Source organism: Cydia amplana, chromosome 4 (genome assembly GCF_948474715.1).
Source record: "Cydia amplana chromosome 4, ilCydAmpl1.1, whole genome shotgun sequence".
Classification (NCBI taxonomy): Eukaryota; Metazoa; Arthropoda; class Insecta; order Lepidoptera; family Tortricidae; genus Cydia; species Cydia amplana.
In genome coordinates, this window is record NC_086072.1 from 21,962,793 (window position 1) to 21,969,384 (window position 6,592).

The window sequence follows — 6,592 nt, forward strand, 5'->3', positions numbered from 1 at the left end:
CATCCTGCTGAACCACGCGCTCAAGAACCCCTCGCGGCAGTTCGTGTTCCTCACGCCGCAGGACGCCTCGTCCGTCAAGTCGGGCCCGCAGATCAGCATACATGTGTACGTACTACGTAGACCCTTCATGGACCCATTTAAAAAAACCTACTGACAGCATGACAACATGCCAAAACGCAACAAAGCGAATCGACGGCAAAGCGCAAGCGATTGTCACCTTGGCTAGGCCGCCAGTTGAGAAATGCGACTTGTTTTATAATTTTCCATTTAACTTATATTTTTTGTTTCAGGATGGCGGACCCGCGACCATAAGAGTTGCCATAGTTTAAGAATTTATGATTATGATAGAGTTGATTACTGTTGTGTTTAATTAGAATGTTATTTTATTGTGTACGTGTAAAACACGCTGTTAAGACAGAAGTTTGGATCTGTCAAATAGTATTTGTACACTTCCATAAAAAGTCGCCTTTAACCTTTTCGACGCCGTGTCAAACACAACTGTCCCAAGACGCCACGTCACCGAAGTGTCAAAACTGAAATTGAACTTTATGCATATGCACGTAGGTCCATGTTGATCTGTGGCCTGTGACGGATTAATAAGTCTTCTATGTTGGACCTGCGGCGTCCAAAAGGTTAAAGATACGTTTTTCTAGTGTATAAAGGGCTATTTACATGACACGAGTTACTTGTAAGATTTTGGTGATACCAATGGCATTTTATGGAGCACTGCCTTTAACTTTTTCAGTCTGATTTTGATATTATATTGTTTACAATGTGACCAAGGTCTGTTTTATTTTTTTACCCATGCAAGAATAAATTATTAACTATCATCATCATCATATCAGCCTTTTATCGCCCACTGCTGAACATAGGCCTCTCTTCGAGTACGCCACTTATCCCGATCCTGAGCATGGGAGCAAGCATGGCTAAACTCCGTTATTATATCCGAGATATTAAAATAACAGCGTGATTTGTCAATAAATTAGTCAATTAAACTCTGATTAGGGACATAAAAGCAAAGCTCAGTAAAAAATTATTACGGGACAATCTCACACAAATCGATTTAACCCCACGTAAGATCAATAAGGCTTGTGTTGCGTTGCGGGTACAAAACTAATATATATGTGTCTATCAATACTTATACACATATAAGACATCCATACCTCAGGAACGAATATCTGTGATAACTACATGCCCTTACCAGGATTCGAACCCGGACTGTTTCGTAGCCGGATCACTATTACAGACTAGGCTAGGGGGTAGGGGGCCGTTAAAGGAAAAGCCTCGGAAGCTTAAAACAACGCAATAAAACACGAGTTATCTTCAACACCATTTAATTTAATACTAGACCTGGACATCACACCGTACACGCAGTGAAGATGAATGCATGGCTATTGCACAGTGAGATACACTTCCGGCTCCGTGTCGCGTGTCGTTTATCGATGCCGATAAAGTTTATCACATGACAAGTCAGAGGTTCAGACCAGCTATCATGGTCGCATTTTTATCACCTATCATGCCATGCACTTACATATTTGTTAAAACGTGACAGCCATGGTGACAAATGATAAAGAGTCGGCCATCTTAGCCCTACAGAATTAGAGTAGACTGACTTACTTGCACGTATTTCATGAGATACCGTTACGGTATATACTTATACTTTTCATATAATATTTTAATAAAAAAACCCCTGGATAAAATATCAAACTTATCAATTAACTCTAATTCTGAAAATCTGGATACAAATGAAAGATAATACTTTCATACTCAGAGTCCGTCTAAAGCGCTTCACACACCTTACTTATAACTGACAACAGGGACACAGCTATAAGTTAGACACGGTAAAGATATCTACATCTCACTTCTACGTATTGCTGCGTCCCTCCCTGTCCTCAGTTACTGAATTAAGTACGTGAAACACTTAAGATAATTCTGCACAGACTTGCAAGCGACAGCAGTGTGAAAGTACCACCACAAATATAAAATTCCTTTAAAAACAGTTGTATTTTTTTCTACGACAACCTGATGTTTACAGTGGGGCTGTTACACTTTAACACTGACAAGTTTGCGCTGAACTAGCTAGATAAATTCTAGTTGTAGTTAAGTGCGAAAGTGACAAGATATTTTATCGCCATCGAACGACACGCGTCCACCATAAGCCCTCTGAATGTCAATGAGATCACATGCACCTCAGACAGGAATACAATTTTAAAAGTTGCTAAGTTTGGTATTCCACCTGTCCAATTTCTTGGTCCAATGTGCATTGAGTCTCACTCTCTTATTAAGCAAAATGTGAGACGCAAATACACGTAGGTCCAAGATATTGGACAGATGGAATACCATCCTAACGTCAGCTCCAAATTCATTCCCACTTAAGTCCATTGAACCTTGTACAGTCAGTACAAAAACATTTTCTGCTAACTTTCCCTAACGCAATGACGCCCGTAATTTTTATTAGTTTTTTCTATACATTTTTATTTCAATATACTTACATATTCAGGGAAAATACTTACATCTAAGTTCACTTAAATCTATACGGGGTCGTTGACATTTTGTCTGTACTTCTGTCAGTCTAAAATTATAAATGATCAAAAAACTTCAGTGCAAATCAATTTGAAACCGACCATATGTACTATCATTAGTTTTTTTTATATTAGTTTCAAATAAATTGATATAAAAATAGCTTAAATCTAAAAGCGCACTATTTACTGCTAGGAATACAATTAAATTATTCTGATATAAAGTAACAAATCTATCCAAGTCTTATTTAAAGGCCAGTGCCTTGAGTAAGCGTATTCGTTGGACTAACTACGATCAACTATTCTAAAACATGAAAAATACCCGCCTATTTCAATTACATTATATAATACATTCAGAACTGAATTTACCACTAGTCTCGTTTACACGCGGCGAGTACTGGTACCCGTCAACTCGGTCGAGCACTCGTCAAGTGTAAATGGAGCATAATAATTTTCACAAATTCGTAGAGCTTTTATTCGAAATTTTAATTGCATTTTAGTCCAAAAGGCGAGGGCACAGTTTAAAAAAAAAAAGACAAATAGGAAATAATTTGGATATTTTACCAAACATAAAGAGAATATTACGGACACGCCTTGGCCCTCTTAATTAGGGTAAACGTGTTACGAGGTTGCGAAAGTTATTAAATGTAATAGTGAAAAGATATTCGTCTCAAACCAGTCCACATTTATGGCTATATTATTATGACAGTTAATGTAAACAGTGCAAGTCTCTCTCTAGGATTTTGTCGTAACGTAGAAAAAAAAAGCTATCGTGAAACTGCTAATTTTAATGCACGGTCTATATGTAAATTGTCAATAAAAAGTTTTGCTAATTGGTCATAGGAATGAATAAATATTTGCAAGGACTGGTTTGCTTTCACTGGATGTCACTTTACGTTTTTGCTTATTTTTTGTTAAAAGTTAGTAAAGTTGACGTTAGGGTACATCCAAACAATTCTATATATTTTCTTTTAAATTAATCCGAACGTTCCCTAACCATTTATATAGACAGTATGCACTAATTTGTCGCTGCCCAGTACAAATATACTTAGATCTCGATTGGCGATTGGCAAACAATTACATGTAGGTTAAGTAGAATCAGTCAAACTGGTTGGATTATAAATAAACAACCCAACCGATAGCACGCATCCAATAATTTTATGGCGCGTTTACACAGGTCCACTTGCCTAACTTGCCATAGAAAAGGTAAGTTGACCCGTGTGAATGCGCCTTTAGTGTAAACCGCTCGCCAATCGGTTGCAGTCTTTGGTTAAATCGTGGGCTTAACTACTGTTAACTACCAATATTTCAATTTTTCTAACAAATCTTATGCGACAGAGCCGCGTCAGTCGAGTGCACTACTAGAAATAAATTAGAAGAAAGAATCAAACTATTTACAAAATAAACCAATCGTTAGATTAAAATAATGAAAAGATCCTTACATATTCAATTTGATTTGAATAAGTGATTGCATTTGAAAACTAAAAGTACTAAAACTATCTGCATTACAAAAAAATATTCGATACATTTTTGATTAGCTAAGCGCTTTCCTTGCCAAATATTTTTGATTGAAAATGATTGTTGCAATGCATTTATGTATATACACTTATTATAACGAAATTCACTCACACAACATTAAAGTACCCTCTACTTTGACATTCATTCTACTTGCACGAAAATTTGAACTTACGAAACGCTACTTAAGTACGATTCACACTGAGCTTAGTTCTGCTTTAGGTGCAAATCATACTTAAGATTTCTATTGTTGATATTATCTTAGGTTTTTTTATAATATTTTTTACATAAGGTATGCAAAATGCTGGAATGTTTAAATGTATAAACACTGTTACGTTAGCAGCACTGCCAACTGATTTACAAAATAGAATAAGCTATTTATATTAGGAACAATATTAGAATATCTCATTACTTATAATTTTATCGATGGTTAAATCAAAATATTGATTATTCGTAAGCGGAGTCAAGAGATAGGAGAACTTCGTACAGATTTTCATAACCCATTTTTATTGCTCTATGCTATAATGCACAGCAATGCAAGCCCTGTGTTCTGTTTTAGTCATAGTCACGAGAATCATTGACAACAGAGGACGAAAACATAGCATTCTAAAACAGAACTGGACAATCCAAACAGACATTATTTAACCAGTTTATGTGCCTTTGTTAAATGTGTAACTACTGTTCTGTATAGTGTAAAAATAGTCACATTTTAAGGTTTGGTATAGTGGTCACACAAGGTAGTTCTAAGTCATAGCTTAAGATATTTGGGCACTTTATAACTTAAAAAGTTATTAAGACTAGGCGTGTTCAGATATTCTCTGACACTTTCCTTGCAGGATAATTATGTTGACATATGTACAGTTGTCATCAGATATATAGGAGCGGCCAAGGTGCTCGAAAATATCTGAACACGCCTCTATTGTCAAGGCGTTAGAGTGCGTGTTCAGATTTCGTGAACACCTTGATCGCTCAGATATATCTGATGGCGACTGTACCCAATAACATTAGAAGTGTTAGCTTCATGCATCACACAGCTTGTTAAGAAGCGTATTTGTATCACGAGATAGTAATATTTATTCAAAATTCCTTCACGAATGATAACCAGGAAAAGGATTCCTACAAAATACGCTGTTAGTAAGCTGGCTAACACATTAATACAGTTAGTCGTCATGCAAAAAATGGAGTTATTTTTCAACATATGATATAGTTATTGGTATATTTAGGTTAGCTAAGGTCCATTTCTTAGTACATAAGTTCTTGTCTTGTTGTCAATTAAGCTCTTGGTATATAGGGTCATTGCGCTAGTTTTCGTCCACTTGATAGATTCTCAAATAATAAATTTGATTTTTAACTTTCTACTTCCGAAATATCATTTTTAAGGATTGCAATACGTACAAATTTGTGCAGCAATGTAGGTTTATATTCAAATTTCCTCAAGTGGACGAAAACTAGAGCTGGACGAAAACTAACGCACCTACCCTACATATAGGTGGTTGCTGTAAGTCAAAATCAGCGCTAAAAATGGGGGCGCTGTTTACTTTAATGTGTTTTATAGAGTCCGTCTACGCCAAGTGCTACGTCAGGTATGGCGTGGCCATACATTTCCAGAAGACGGACTAATTTTTAGTCGCGTTCACATTTACCGAAAGGTTCATGGTACATTATACAAACTAGCTAAAAGCTAGAGGTCAATTCAGACAAAGCTAACGAATAAGTTCCCTAATGTCGATACGACATAAAAATACGTAATAATGCTTACGCAGTCACAAAAGCAGTTACCGATGTAGTGCATAATTATTTTCCATCGTATTTTCACGGAAACGTACGAACGTGTCTTGCTATTTCACTCAGTCTTGGTACAAAAAGTACTGAGGTTGACTGAAGTAGCTTGACAAATACGAACATTTCCGAGAAAATACGATGGAAAACAATTATGCACTACATCTGTACCTAAAGTCCATTTCATACGGATCTTAAAATGTAATAACAAAAACAAGAGACTGTCGTTTGAATGACATGATATGTGACGTTCTACGGGTAAAGGTACCTAATGGCGGTTGACGCTTACGTCACGTAGCACCACAGCGTAATCGCCACCATACAAAAGGTACCTTCATTCCTGGAAGATACAAAAATTACCTCATTGGTCTAAAGTCTAAACTGAAAGACCGCGTCACTATTTTATTTATTTATACTAGATCAGTATGGAATAAACTATAATGTGGTATTGAAAACGGTTCTCTAAAATTCTGCTAAACTACCAATGAAACGACATAACAAAATTGTCAACAATAACATTTACAAACAATCTCACTTGTGTACTGTTTTGTGAGTTACGACCTGAGGTACTGTAGGAGTTATCTACTAAAATACTATTATAATTGAATATTTGTGAATCGATTTATTCTTCTATTTAGATTTTCCAGTAAAGCTAAGCAAACCAAAGGTTGCGAATTTACGACTTATTCTAGAATTCTAGATCAATAGTGTTTTCGCTAAGAGATTTTATACGTTTAGTCTCAGCCTTTAGCTTGTTTACTTTTAATTGAACACCTAAA